Source organism: Pimephales promelas, chromosome 8 (genome assembly GCF_988280905.1).
Source record: "Pimephales promelas chromosome 8, fPimPro1.hap1.1, whole genome shotgun sequence".
In the NCBI taxonomy this organism is placed as follows: domain Eukaryota; kingdom Metazoa; phylum Chordata; class Actinopteri; order Cypriniformes; family Leuciscidae; genus Pimephales; species Pimephales promelas.
Genome location: NC_142776.1, coordinates 3,337,852 through 3,353,834, shown reverse-complemented (window position 1 = coordinate 3,353,834; position 15,983 = coordinate 3,337,852). Strand labels below are relative to the sequence as shown.

General features: G+C 36.5%; 1 protein-coding gene across 1 annotated transcript in view; it reads left to right on the top strand.

Annotated features, from left to right (window-relative positions):
* The window catches only part of sp5b (Sp5 transcription factor b), a 45,931-nt gene that overhangs the window by 927 nt on the left and 29,021 nt on the right, over nucleotides 1–15,983 (top strand). The gene's annotated exons all lie outside the window — the stretch shown is intronic.

Genomic DNA, 15,983 nt, shown 5'->3' with positions numbered 1-15,983 from the left:
TATTGCAACCTTTAGTATTATAGTAATGTACCAAATTCGCCTCCCTGTATAGTTTACTTTACACCATTAGTTAAGAGAGATTTGCCTTGATAGGCCAGTTGAACCGCACGCTTGTGAATTGAAATCAAATCGAAATCTGTGACGATACCCTGATCATAGTAGTCATCATGGCTCGTTTGAACCCGAGTACAGGTGAGCGTTATTAACACTGCATGCAGCATTATTTATTTTTAAATGATATTTTAGCAGTTGAACATTTGCAAGCCTTGCACGTCTTTAGATGTTTTTCAAAAACAAGACAAATATCACTCTGTTACCATATTGCACATTATTTTGTTTGTAATTCTATTGCAAATATGTGTCCTTGTATGTATTTTAACACTTTCAATTTATTTGCATATCATCATTGTTTCAACTACGACCTGTAAAGTCACCAACCTGCTCTTTTACATTATTATGCCCTCCATAAGACTTTAAATAGTAAATGAAAGTGTTGAAGGGAGTGAGTCTAAAGCTCAATGTCTTTTAGAGGTTAGATTTTCATAAATGCATTTATTGTGATACCAGCTTACAACCAGCAGGGGGCGTGATGACTCCTTGTTAGTGTCCAGCACTGCAGTTTTTGCATGCTAAAATCAGGGTTTGCTTTGCTTAGAGGTGGTTGTGCCCTTTAACGCTTTGCTTTTGAGTGAGTATGTCAGTTCTGCTGTCTGTGTTGTCCCTTTGGCGCAGTGTTGTCACTGTTGAGAAGCAAGCCAAATTGGTGTTGATCCTCAGCTCACTGCATCAGCGCATTGCAGTTTCTTGACCTCGTCCACTATGGTATGTGAGACTCATTTGTTGAGCAACCTCATACTGTTTGGTCCATAGATGTTTATTCATTCCACTGAAAACCAGTGCGAAAGTCAAGAATATCATAGGCTTGGGCCGGTAAGAAACCACCCGCAAATACATAATGCACTATTACAATGCTTTAGCAACCAACTTCAGCTGGGAAAAACAGACATCTTAAGACAGCCTACGCCTGGTTGTTGGTCTTAGCTAGTTTAAGCTGGTCTTCCAGCATGACTAAGTCATTATTTAGCTGGTTTAGCTGGTCGGCCGACTGACATAAATCTTCTAAAACCAGCAAAGTTCACCCATGGAATCACTCTAATAACATGGCGATGAGTTTTACATGTGCAAACATCACTCATATATGTTAAAAATTATTTTCGGATGTTTTTCCTTGTAGATTTTAACAGTTTTTTCTCTGTTTTTTTCCTTTCTCCCTATTTTTGACATCGAGCAGCTTACAGTATTCATTTGACACACACACGCAGGTCTTCATGCATTGGCTCGCGGTCTATTGTCAGGCTTGTTTTGCATGCACACGCAGTCGTCAGCATGTCAATGAGTGTCCCTGGTGTCTTTCAATGTCTGCAGCCTCTGAAAGTCAAAGATTTGACGGTGACACCAAAACCGCTGCTATTCAAGGCACATAAAGCATGTCCTGTGTAATGAATGCGAATGGGTTTATGATCGTTTACAGAGATACCACGTTAACGTGACATGCATCGTTTGCTAACAAATGGGGTTGTTGTCTGTCATATAACGCGCAATCCAATTTCTTCAATGCATCAGTTGGAATTTCACAGCACATGTTGAAGTCAGGAGGTAGACATAGTCTTCAAGCTATCAAGTGGCAGGCTATCATGCACGTTAGTGGCCAAAGGTGATGTCCGACTGACATCTTCGCACATTAAAACATATTTTGTTGATCCTGGAACAACATTCCTGTCTAACCATATCCCTACTCCTAAACCTAATAACTTATCCCTAGCCTAATATCAGAAGGAAATGATATATGAATAACACTGATAACGAAGCACCTAGCTCTGGTTGTAAGCCTACACTTGGAATAAACCATACATTTATCCCTCAAATCTGATTGGTTGATTGCAATGTTCCTGGATCAGGAACATGTTGCACTTGGTGAAATCAGGTTCTGCGACATCATTATATATTGTAATAAATAGATATTATTACAATTTTGTGTAGTTGTGCTTAATTTGCAATAAGGCTATGAAACATTTTTTGGCCAGGTTGTCATACAAAGAAATTATGATTGTGAAAAACAAGAGAGAACCAATGAATAAAAAGATAGATAAATATGTTCAGATAAATATGTTAACCAAGTTTAGTGTTTTGTTCTTCCCTCATATTTAAAATATTGAAAAAAAAAAAAAAAATTTCTCTTCATATTTTGATGTTTTGATTTTTTTTTTAATCAAAATAGGGTTATTATTAAAAACAAATATCGGTTACACTTTATTTTTATATATATTAGTATTTTAATGGCTTATTTGTGGATAGTAAATGATTTGATTTATCCTCATATTTAAAATATATAAAAAATAAATAAACGTTTTCCTATTATTTTGATGTTTTAATCAAACTTATAGGGTTTACTGTTAAAAACAAATATCGGTTACACTTTATTTTTATATATCTTCAAAATTGATTTGAGGATAGTAACGGCGTATTTGTGGATAGTAAATGATTTGATTTATCCTCATATTTAAAATATAGAATTTTTTTTTTAAAGTTTTCCTATTATTTTGATGTTTTAATCAAACCTATAGGTTTACTGTTAAAAACAAATATCAGTTACACTTTATTTTTATATATCTTAGTTTAGTAACGGCTTATTTGAGGATAGTAAATGATTTGATTTATTCTCGTATTTAAAATATAGAAAAATAAAAAGTTTTCCTATTATTTTGATGTTTTAATCAAACTTGGTTTACTGTTAAAATCAAATATCGTTTACACTTTATTTTTATTTATCTTCAAAAATGATTTGAGGATCGTAACGGCTTATTTGAGGATAGGAAATGATTTGATTTATCCTCATATTTAAAATATAGAAAAAAATAAAAGTTTTCCAATTATTTTGATGTTTTAATCAAACTTGTAGGTTTACTGTTTAAAACAAATATCGTTTACACTTTATTTTTATATATCTTCAAAATTGATTTGAGGATAGTAACGGCATATTTGTGGATAGTAAATGATTTGATTTATCCTCATATTTAAAATACAGAAAAAATTAAAAGTTTTCCTATTATTTTGATGTTTTAATCAAACTTGTAGGTTTACTGTTAAAAAACAAATATCGGCTACACTTTATTTTTATATATCTTAGTTTAGTAATAGCTTATTTGAGGATAGTAAATGATTTGATTTATCCTCATATTTAAAATGTGGAAAAAATAAATATAATTTTTCCTAATATTTTGATGTTTTAAATATCAAACTTATATGTTTACTGTTAAAATCAAATATCGGTTACACTTTATTTTTATATATCTTAGTTTAGTAACGGCTTATTTGTGGATAGTAAATGATTTGATTTATCCTCATATTTAAAATATTGGGAAAAAAAATTAAAAGTTTTCCTATTATTTTGATGTTTTAATCAAACTTATAGGTTTACTGTTAAAACAAATATTGGTTACGCTTTATTTTTATATAGTTTAATAACGGCTTATTTGAGGATAGTAAATGATTTTTTGATGATTTAAATATTTATCCTCATATTTAAAATATTGATTTTTTTTTTTAAATTTTTCCTATTATTTTGATGTTTTAATCAAACCTATAGGTTTACTGTTAAAAACAAATATCGGTTACACTTCAGCATCAAAATTAAGTGTTATTTAGCAGATATTAAGCAGATAGTCTAGTAATACTCTAATGAAAGTTAGTTACATAAGTTACATATGTCTAAAGGGGACTATCGAAATAAAGTGTTACCCAAGTATCCCCTCCGGACTTCACTTTTGGCCAATACTTAATGTGTTGTAATGACCTTTTTGTATGCTTCACACTGACGGAAACTGTCACATCACTTTGTCCCAGCATGCTCTCTGCTGATGGACACCCATTGTTACATGTCCTTGAAAAGTGCAGGATTCTAACGTTGACGGGCATCTACAGCTCGCTCTCATTCGCGCTGGTCAATACCTGAGCAATCAGGGCTTTCGGAGGAGAATCTGTGGGTGGCGAGGGCTTTCAGAGATGAATGGACGGAGAGATCAGCCTGATAACGGAGGTTTAATTCCAGCACCAGTGCATTATATGCAGCCGTTAGTAGTTGTTTAAGTTGATATAGTGTTGTAGAGGTTAGATGAGCAGAACCATGTGTGTTGTGCGCAAGAAATGGGTAATGTCCTCTATTCAAGGTCATGGTAAAACGTGCAGTTGATGAATGCTGGATGTGTGTATTCTGACTGAGATGTAGTTTGACATAAGACGTACAAGGGCAGCGAATCAAATTGAAGTTCTTTCTCCCTTAGGCTGTCTTGACACCGCAGTGACAAGATGATTAATTTCTATATTTAGTCCTGTCCAGAAACAAAAGTCATGCTATGATATCTACTCGGTGCAAGTCTTGAGAGATGTGAGCGGTATCTTTTGATTACTAAGGGATGTCTTCAAATCCTATTTTCTCCGTCATTTTAGATAAAGGACAATGCTCGAAATGTAAATAAGTGGCTCTAACATACTGTGAAGAATACTGTGTTTGTCTATGCATGAATTTTGACCGATACCGATAATTCTTTATACCTGGTTACATAAAAAATGATGCCGCTCTGCGGATCAGGACTGGTGTGTGACGGTCCACAAAGGGGGCGGAGCTCCAGTGACTCTCTTGCGCTCTAATTAAATCCCCTTAAACCTAGAGTCCTGTTGTTTCTTTCTTATATATAACCGATATGTTGGCCGATAAATCTAAATCCAAATTTTCATATAATTTTTGACAGCCTGATTACAAAAACAAAAGTCTCGCAATTAAAAGCCATGACCCAAACACACAATTTTGATGTTCTCATTATAATTTAATGTAACCTATATGACAGTGATTCCAATTAAGCAATTCAGAACCATCATGTTGAACAGTGCGCATCTGAAGTGTCTCAGCTGAAGGAATCCACTATTTATCGGCTTTAAAGGAGTAGTTCACTTTTGCTGATAATTTATCCACATCTTTCTTTCTTCAGTCGAAAAGAAATTAAGGTTTTTGATGAAAACATTCCAGGATTTTCTCCATATAATGGACTTCAATGGTAACCAAACGGTTCAAGGTCCAAATGAGAGTTTCAGTGCAGCTTCAAAGGGCTTTAAACGACACCAGACGATGAATAAGGGTCTTATCTATAGGACCCTTCGAGTCATGACTCGAAAATTGATTTGTTAATTTTGATGAACGAGTTCGAACAGGAGAGTCACGAACGCTCATCACAAAACACAGCAAGGCGAGCATTTGTGCTTATAAAACTTAAAATGTAAAATTTATTTATTAATTGAGCGATCGTTTCGCTAGATAAAACCCTTATTCATCGTCTGGTGTCGTTTAAAGCCCTTTGAAGCTGCACTGAAAGTGTCATTTGGACCTTGAACCGTTTGGTTCCCATTGAAGTCCATTATATGGAGAAAATACTGGAATGTTTTCATCAAAAACCTTAATTTCTTTTCGACTGAAGAAAGAAAGACGTGGATATCTTGGATGACATGGGGGTGAGTAAATTATCAGCAAAAGTTTTTTTTAAAGTGAACTACTCCTTTAATATATCAGCCAAATTTTCTTATCAGGGGAGCGTTTCCCGTACAACGACGTAGTTCACTGCTTCACTACCATAGTACTATGCATCGTTGGAAAAATCAACTAGCTAGTCACGACTGTTTCCCGAAACCCATTGTCGCAAAGTATCGTTCAACCACATTGGTTTCGCACGTGGTGGAGTAATGCTTTTAATGAGATCCAATTAACGCTAGATTTGTTTTATATAAATTACAGACATGTCATCTGAGGACTACTTCTAATTGTTCTCAGTTGTTTTGCTTTATTACCAGACTCAATATTTGGCTCGTTCTTACATAGTGGAGCACGTTCGCACATGCGCACTTTTCAAACACGTTACTTCAAATCTCTTGACAAACTAAAAGACGTAAATTCCATTTGTAAGTATTCTAAATAAAAGACACCGGTTGTACTGAATGTCAGCTTGCTCATTATGCTCAAGATAAGAATTTATTACCTCCAAATGTGTTGCAATATAGAAACGATGCTTCTAACCACAGGTCGAGAGCTGTCGTTCAAACCACACAACTTTGCGATGCTGTTTGCGAATGTTCGTTGGAACGATGGTTTCGGGTAACACCGAATCGTTGAACTATGCTGATAACGACGGAACTTGCGACTAGGGTTGGGTATCGAGAATCGAGTATCGATTGGAACCGGGACTAACTTTTCGTTTTTCCCGGAATCGTTCAAAAGTTAAAATTTCAATTCCTAGTTTCGATATTCACAGTCCGCCGAGCAGAAGAAGAAACCGCTGAACAACACCAACGAAGAATCGTCTACCGGAAGTGTTGGCATAACCGCGCGAGTCGAACATGAGTAGCTTACGTCGGCGGTCCAAAGTGTGGCTTCACTTTTCTAAAAATTAACGAAATCTTGGCAAAATGCAAAATTTGTGACAAGTATTTGTGACAGGAGTATTTCCTTCAGAAAGGCCGTTGGTTAGCAAGGTTAGCTAAACTTTTTTGACCCTGCCTCTTAAAAGAATCGAAATCGAGAATCGTTAGGAACCGGAATCGAAACAAGGAATCGGAATCGGAATCAGAATCGTTCAAATTCAAACGATACCCAACCCTACTTGCGACCATAGTTGGCTAACGATGCTTTCGGGAAACGCACCCCAGACCGATAACGATAACAGCAAAAATGAACATATATCGGCCGATAGCGATAGGGTGGCCGATATATTGTGAATCCCTAATTATTGGTGCTTGCCCCATACCTGGAGTTGAAGATTTGATAAAACCCCTAAACTTAAGTTGCATTTTTGCTACAGATATGAATGACTCCTCAAACTGAGATGTTTAGAAGAACAAGAAAATGAAATCCTGTAAGTTTACATGGAGACCTAGCAACATTTTTGCATGGGAAAATAGAAAAATCTGGTTAATTCTGTAGACCCGTTAGGCTGTAATATACTACAGCCATATCGGTATGTATCTGTGAGAAAGTAATTAGTATCTGGTTGCTTGTCCTCTGTACCTGCCACTAATTAAATAGATGATTAGCTTTAACAAATTAGCCAAACATTGCTTACCTACCTGTCATAGCGGATGGATTGATTGATGGATTTTCTAATAATTTCCAGAAATGTAGACTAAACAGCAGTCTGATAATGAAAAATGACAGCTTAGACCAGCTGAAGAGAGGACACTTGGTTTTCTAGTCTGACCAAGCACGTGGTGTATCTGGTCTGCAAGCTATAAATTGGTCACATGATTATGCATTTAGAAAACAGATTTTCCATTTCATAGCGGTGTGTGTGTGTGTGTGGTCACGTCCTTTTTCCAGCCAGTTCTTCAGTCTCTCTGTAGTCTCAAGGTCAGCTGAAGATCTCTCTGCATTGGGCTTTTCTCTGCTGTCAGTTATTGCAGCTGTAGTGATATTAATGCCCAGGTCGTATGTGCATATGATTAGCAAATTTTTGCTTTGACAAATGGCAGTGGGGTCGCTATCAGCCGTCCTGACAATATTAATGACCACACCGACGCTAAGCAGAGGCAAGCCAATGAACAGAAATATTGCTGTTATCTGTGCGGCCATAATCATAAAGACAATAGAGAGATGTTTAACGGTGGAGCACAAAGGCATTCATCATCTGAAAGAGGAGCGTCTGGGTGGCGAGACTCAGTCGTGTGCAGTGTGTGTGCAGTGTGCGACACTTTTGACATTCATTTTTCTCCAACTAGGGCATGGGGGCTACATAAAAACACATTTAATTCAATATAATGTTGCTTTTCTTCCTTTTATTCTCAGTGGTCACTGTTATTATTGCACATATATAATGTGAGGGATTTTGAATAGTCTTCTAATGCTAGTTAAGTGTTTCCAGTGACTCTGGAAATCTGCATGATGGATTACAGCCAGTCCTATTCGATATTTAGTGTCGGTACACTCTTAGAAGAAATGGTTCTATTTAGAACCAGAAATGGTTCCATCCCCCGCTTCATATATGGAACTCCAAAACTCCAATTTTTTTTGGTAAAAGGTTCTATTGGCCAAGTATGGAACCCCAGGGTTCTATATAGAACCCAGAGGAACCATTGTCGTTGACAAAAATACGTGGTTTACATGTCTTTACTTCCACTTCTGGGCAATTGAATGTATCCTCGCTGAATAAAAGTATTAATTTCTTTTTTAGAAAAAAACTCGCTGACCCTTAACTTTTGCATTTATATTGAAGAATCACTTTTACTGCTTGTCATGTCTGCTTAGGATTTGGTGTTACTTTAACCAAATAAACTATTATATGTCATGCAAATAATATGGATTGTCATCACTTTTTTGAGCAATTGGACGTACAATTTTCACTTTGTGAATGATAAAACTCCCAAAAGGCATTGGAGGAGAAATCTGTGTGTATAAAGACTTGGGACCAGATTTACTAAAAATGAAAATTAGCATGCGCACAATCGCATAAAAGCACTGATGAGAGTGGAAAGTTGAGATTGAAAGTTGACATGCAAATTAATGAACTCAGCCGGATCATTTCCATAATGACCAACACAATCTACAGTACCAAGAGCAGCACAAATTAGCCTTTGGTTTAAAACATGATTTTTGGGGGGTGTTGAATAATGGCACAGATATCAGTAAATTAACTAGCGCAAACCTTAGTAAATCACCTTGCATGATTCATTTAAATCCTCCCATTAATGTTGCTTCTGAAAGGGAAACTCCTACATGCATATACAATAAAATATGTCGCAAAAATAACCTTTTCAGCGCTCATTTTTCACTGCGTGTCTTTAGTAAATCCTGACAGTAGTTTTCTAATGCCAAAAAAGGGTTTGCGGTGCGCTGGAGCAAGCTGTTAGTAAATCTGGCCCTTGGGCTCTTTTTGACCCGTGCCAGTGAGCAATCATCTAACAACCACTCAGAACAGCGACCCACCAACTTGTCTGTGTGGGGAAATGTTAATGGCAAAATAAGAGTTCAGTGGTGACCCAATTTTTCAGTGGTCCAACCTGCAGAGAGAAACGACGGAAGAGTCACGCGCGTACTCTGCTAAACCTGGTCTGTTTCTATGACAACCCTCCTCTGGCCTGTGGAAGTGGGAGATGAGGGGCGTAAAGCGCTCAGTCTTGACCAGTGGTCCGTGGAGGCGCTGTCAATACTGTTCTGCCCCATCACCACCCAGAAAAAGAGAGGTGGGAAACTGTGACAGAGAAAGAGAAATGCACCGAGAGGAGGTGTTAAAGAGAGAGATGATTGTCATAATGTTCTACGTCACAAGGTTATTCTCCAAATAATGAGGCAGAATTGACCATATTTACTGGATTTAGGAGCAAGTCATGGATGCATTCTTTATTTTTTAATTTTCAGTGTATAGACGTGCTTTGTCTGTTAAGTAGCTTTTTTTTCAGCAACTCGTGTCATGAATTGTGTGTTTATGATGTGTCAAGTTTAAAAATAGGTCAGAATTGTGAGACATAAAGTCAGAAATGCAAGATATAAAGTCGAAATTGTGTGTTGTAAAGTCAGAATTGTGAGATATAAACTATTCTGAGGAGAAAAGTTAGTCTTCCTTAGAATTAGCCTGTAACTCGCAATTTGCCAGTTTATATCTCACAATTCTGAGAAAAGATGTCAGAATTTCGACATATAAACTCGCAATTATGTGATATAAAGTCAGAATTGTGAGATAAAAAGTTGCTGACTATATCTCGCAATTCTGACTTTTTATCACACAATTCTGACTTTTTTTCACAATTCTGACTTTATATCTCACAATTAGGACTTTATATCTCGCAATTTTGACTTTAAATCTCGCAACTCTGACTTTATGTCACACAATTCTGACTTTATATCACACAATTCTGACTTTAAATCTCGCAATTCTGACTTTATATCTCGCAATTGCGACTTTATATCTTGCAATTCTGACTTTATATCTCGCAATTCTGACTAAATGTCGCAATTCTGACTTTATATCTTGCAATTCTGACTTTATATCACACAATTCTGACTTTATAACGCGCAATTCTGACTTTATATCTCGCAATTTTGACTTTAAATCTCGCAACTCTGACTTTATGTCACACAATTCTGACTTTAAATCTCGCAATTCTGACTATATCTCGCAATTGCGACTTTATACCTTGCAATTCTGACTTTATATCTCGCAATTCTGACTTTAAATGTCGCAATCCTGACTTTATATGTCACAATTCTGACTTTATATGTCGCAATTCTGACTTTTTCGGGAACTAGAAGTCCTAAAACCCTGAAAAACATTGTTTCACTCAGAAATGTCAGAAGTAAAATGGCTTGTATTTTTGTATTTCATGCTGACTTTATTAAAAGTGGAAACCGTGGATCATCATAGTTTATGTGTTATTATGATTATATACAAACCCGTTTATGTATAATCATTGTTACCAGCTCAAATGTGCTGTAATCATGCGCGTATGCTGATTCCAACAGCGTGTTTGGCAAGATTAACCTGTCCATGTGTGACAAAGTAACACAGAGTCCCGAGCCGCACACAGTAAGCGAAAATGGCTGGCTTTTGACAGGCCATTTCTCTTTTAGACATCATGGGCATCTTTTTCCATTCTTGCGGTTGCCATGGGGATGAATAAGTGGGTTTCCCTGCTGGGCAGAAAAAGAGATAATTTCAGTGTCTTTGTGTGTGTGCGAGAGCATGAATCATGGAGTGTGTGTCTGACTCTATGGTTCTGCTCTACAGTACTGAGCTACCTTGCCGTCTACAGCCTATACAGGCAAAGGTGACTGATTTTGAACGCTTTACACAGGCAGAAACTCACAAGAAGCGCTCGATGCATGAAATGCATGGGAGATTTGCCTCACAATTGATTGCATTAGAGTTTGGCATTAGCAGTTTGCTCAGAAATACTCCAATAAGCCTAAAAATACAATGCAAGCATAAATATTTGGTCAATTTGTATTCAAATTGAACTAGGCCTACACTTTCTCAGTTTTGAATTATATATGTATAATCAGCGTTTCTCTTGCCTTGTCTGTCATCTTAAATGTTTTTTCAATGAGCAAGGCAGTGCATTCTGGGATTGCCTTATCAATGAAGTACAGTACATATGCAATGCTGTTATAGATTTTGTCCAACATTAGGTTTATCTTATAGGCTAGCTTCAGCAAGCATGTCTTTGATGGCGTAAGATACTTTTAAAGCTACGGAGCATATATTTTGTTCAGTCAATAGATTAAATAATTGCTGTTCATTTTATCTCTTTTCTGAAAATCAAAGGTCCTTCGCCCTAAATAGAAATTTCTGCCTTGGTTTGTGCACAAAAAGGTCTCTTGGTCACCTCTCGGCTGCTCTAATGTGCTATGATAGCTGTCTACAGCGATTAACTAACCCTCACGCTAACATCCTCTCCAGCTATTTACAACGGGCTTCATGCTAGCATGCACAAATAGTGTCTGCATAACAACTATGAATGGTCACCGCCCACGTCTGATTGTCGAGTTTAATCTTGAGATTCGTCATGTTTACAGTCACAAACACTAGATATTTTTAATACTTGAATTTTGAAGGTTTTTATATATTCCATGTGTATATACACCCCATCATTATAATAAAATATCATATCCTTAATTGTCCGCAAATGTTTGATTTTGTGTCCTGACGAAAAATGCTTCAATGCTGTTGGCTTCAACCTTGCAGATGCAAATGAAATATAAATACAAGCTGCTGTGTTGGTGCGAGAACAGCATGTGCAATTAACATAGGGCAGTGAGTCTGTGGAACGTATCATCCAATAGAAGAGTGGCATAACAGCAGCCAATCAGATGAGAGGAAGCCCTAGAGGCATGTGACATCAAAGACACTCCCGTTTTGCACAGAAAAGCCCTGAGTGAGTGACGCACATGATTAAAATAATCCCATCCAATCACTTTGTGTCATTTCGGACGTCATCTATATTCTTACCACGCGTCCCGCCTTTGCCTCTCCGTTTCTTTTCTCTAGTTATCTCTTCTATATTTGAACTTGTTTGCGTCATTGAGATGTCAGTGTGATGAAGGGGTTTAGGATCCACTATGAGTGACAAGCGTCAAAGTGGCTGCTCTGTTTTACATTTTTATCTACTAAATGTCATTAGTTTTATTCTAACGTCCAGGGGCATCAAATAGTCTGACCAAAATATTCGACATACAACAGCATTTAGACATATAAACGAATAAATTAAAGCATTCACGTGCTATAGCCTATATATACACTCACATTATTAGGAACACCATACAAATACTGTGTTTGACCCCTCTTTCACCTTCAGAACTGCCGTAATTCTACATGGCATTGATTCAACAATATATCATAATCAACAAGATATCTGTTAATGTTATTTAATGTACTTAACATGCAGTAACAATGGACAGTCGTATTTTTATGTTAATTAATAAATATTGTAACAAATGTATTGCTCATAGTTAGTTATTGTTAGTACATCTGTGCGACCATTAAAATGTGATTGGAGATATTAGCTTATGATGTGCTTCTCATTAGTTTCTCTTGAGGAAAAAACCCAGTAATCACACGTCATCTCTTGATTTCTCATTAATGTCTCTGACTGTGCTCAGATTTCAAGATGCCGATGCCGTCAGATATCTCAATATGAATTCAAATATTTCTCTTTGAATTCTTCCTAGATCAAATGATCTCAACTTCTCTACACTCTTAGAAGAAAAGGTTCTATATAGAACCTTAAAAGGTTCTATCAGCGCTACATATTCGGAACCCCTAAAAGGTTCTATACACCCTTAAAAAAAGGCTTCCTCTGTGTTCTATATAGAACCCTGGGGTTCCATACTTGGCCAATAGAACCTTTTACAAAAAAAATGGTTCTATATAGAACCATTTTGGAGTTCCATATATGAAGCGGGGGATGGAACCATTTCTGGTTCTAAATAGAACCATTTCTTCTAAGAGTGTATGTCAATCATCTGAGTGTGTTTTTATTTCTCATTTTAGGAGAAACATCTGAGGCAAAGTTGAAACATAATTGATAACACAATTACATTTCCTGAGCAATGAAAGAGCAACATCTGAGCAATTTTTCCTCTCTTGCACACCACAAATGTCTAGTGTTAATACACCATTACCAGTGACCTCTGAACTTTACCCTCTCTCATCCTCGCTCGTGTTCTGTGTGTGCGCTTGTGTGTGACTCTTATCAGCTCTCCGCAGATGCTCTCCCTGCGCCGTTCACATTTCGCCGTAAAATTGGCTTTTCTCTCGGAAGGATAGCGAGGATTATCCTCTTCTCCTCCGCTCAGCAGAATTAGACGCTGGAATAACCAACGACCCATTTTCAGCTTATTTTAGGAAGCACTGAAACGCACATCATGAAAGGCCCGAGCTCTCCGTTTGAAGGAAAGATTGCTTGAAAAATTGTGCGAGGTCATACATTTACAAAAAAACAAAACACGAATAACCCTGAGCTCAAAGGGTCCAAAATTACCTCAGTGCAATTGCTTCCATCCTCAGTTCAATTTTTGGATGATGGAGGGTTGCATTTGTTTTTAAATAGTGCTCACATTAAAGAAAACAAAATGAGAGTCTTTCTCTTCCAGGAAAATGGGCCAAAAATACTGTTGTACTTCACATATTTTTGTCCAATTAAATACAGTAAGTAAGTGTATACATTTTAATATATTCACAATATCTAACATTCAAAGTATTCAGCCTTGAGTGCCTTACTTTGCCTTTATTAAAATAATTAGGTTTAGGAACATGAAAGCACATTTTCAAAAAGTTGTCTAGAAAACAAGATAAAGTGTTGCATTAACATACGGATAGTAGAATTTGGTCTCCCATGAAATATTTTGAATAATTATATCATTATTTTAATTAAATGCATCGATCACCATCTCGGTTGTATTATATCTGAAATTGATACTGGGAATATCAGTAAAATTATTTTTCGTTCACCTAATTGTAGGGCAAGATCTTCCAAATTCAAATTTATGGAATGAAAATTACTTTATATATAAAGTTTTTGTTTGGCAATTTATTAATTTAGTTGTTGAAAATGTAAACTAACCATAAATATATTGAGACTTGATCTAATGTGTTTATTGTATGTTATTTTTCGTTGAATACACCTCTTGAGATTAGTATTATTTCAAAAATACCAATAGGGACCAATTGCTTATATGCTAAAAGGCTCAGAAACAGCCATACAAAGAAACATGACCTGTTTAAATAAAACCTTTTCGACCAGGAAACATGTTGTGCTTTCAGCTGAAGCGCTTATGTAATTGTCTCTGTGAATAAGGTAGTTTCTCCTTAATATACACGGATTGTCATGACTCATTGAAAAGCTTATAGTCTCTCTCTCAGCAGAGCTGTCACTTTAGCTTTAAACTCGGTGTGTGTGTGTGTGCGCGCGCTTAACTGTCAGTTTAGCTTTGCATCTATTTCATATTTGTTTGCGCAGCTCCTCATTGCCACTGTGAGCTTGACACTGATTGAAGAACACACCAACATCTACAAGCAGAAACGTGACACGCATGTGAATGAGAGAGTTTTCATCATTGCACACCATTTGTTGCTTCATATATTGTTTAACTGTGCATAATTTGTGTTTAATATTTAAACTGTGCATTTGCTGTAGCTTTACACACACACACATATGATCAAAAGTTATATATTTTAACATGTTAGAAATAGAAAGTTGTATGACAAGAGGAGAATCCTTCATGGTAAACGGACACGCGATGGCATATGACGGGGCGCTGCGGGGGCGACTGCGGGATCACGGTGATGACGTCATCCATGATGACGTCTCTGAAAAACGTCATGGCATTTGTTGATTAGGAAAGCCTGTTGTAAAATGTTCAACCCTACAGATGCACAGTGTGTACCGTGTCAATCCTTCTGCCTGTAGGTGGCAGCAGAGCTCAGCTTTATGCCCACTGGAACAGAACGTACCAAACAGCAGGTGTGTGTGTGTGTGTGTGTGTGTGTGTGTGTGTGTGAGAGTGTGTCTGAGACACACATTTGTTTGTCCCTTTAGTCTTTGTAGTGCTCCTCTCGATTGCACACGATGTCACACTAATACTTTTGCAGTGATTTTTTTATTGCTCTAATATATATATATATATATAATATAACATACACAAATTACCTTTAGCAGACTTATACAGGTGGTGCTGGGGAAGGTGGAGTTTTGAGTGTGTGTTTGTGTCCATATATATATAATATAATATATAATTCATGAAAGGTTACATTTTGTGAGTATAAATCAGTATAAATCACATTAAAAATCTGGGGTCCAATGCACAAGAGGAAACAATTGCGAACAATGTAAAATAAAGGAACATTATAGTGTTACAATCAAATAAATATGTCTGGTTATCAATGATCATGCGACTCAAATGCTGCTGTTTATGTTTATAATGTAATTTTCCATATTTTTCAAAATGCAGAACTGAATTTGTATTGGTGGTCTAGTGCTTGACAAGACAAAGTATTCGGTTCCCTATAATTTATACATTTTTACCATATTTGTTGTACAGTCGTTTCCAATTACAAAACACAGTTTTACATTTAATTGCAAATTATAAACCACACTCTGAAAACATTAAAGGAGTAGTTCACTTTAAAAAAAAAACTTTGGCTGATAATTTACTCACCCCCATGTCATCCATGTCTTTCTTTCTTCAGTCGAAAAGAAATTAAGGTTTTATTTTTTCCATATAATGGACTTTACTGGGAACCAAACGATTCAAGGTCCAAAAGACGTCAGTGCAAACTGAAAACTGTTCAAAGGGCTTTAAACGACTCCAGACAATGAATAAGGGTCTTATCTAATGAAACGATCGGTCATAAGTTTAAGTTTTATAAGCACAAATCGCCTTCGTTCGTGAGCGT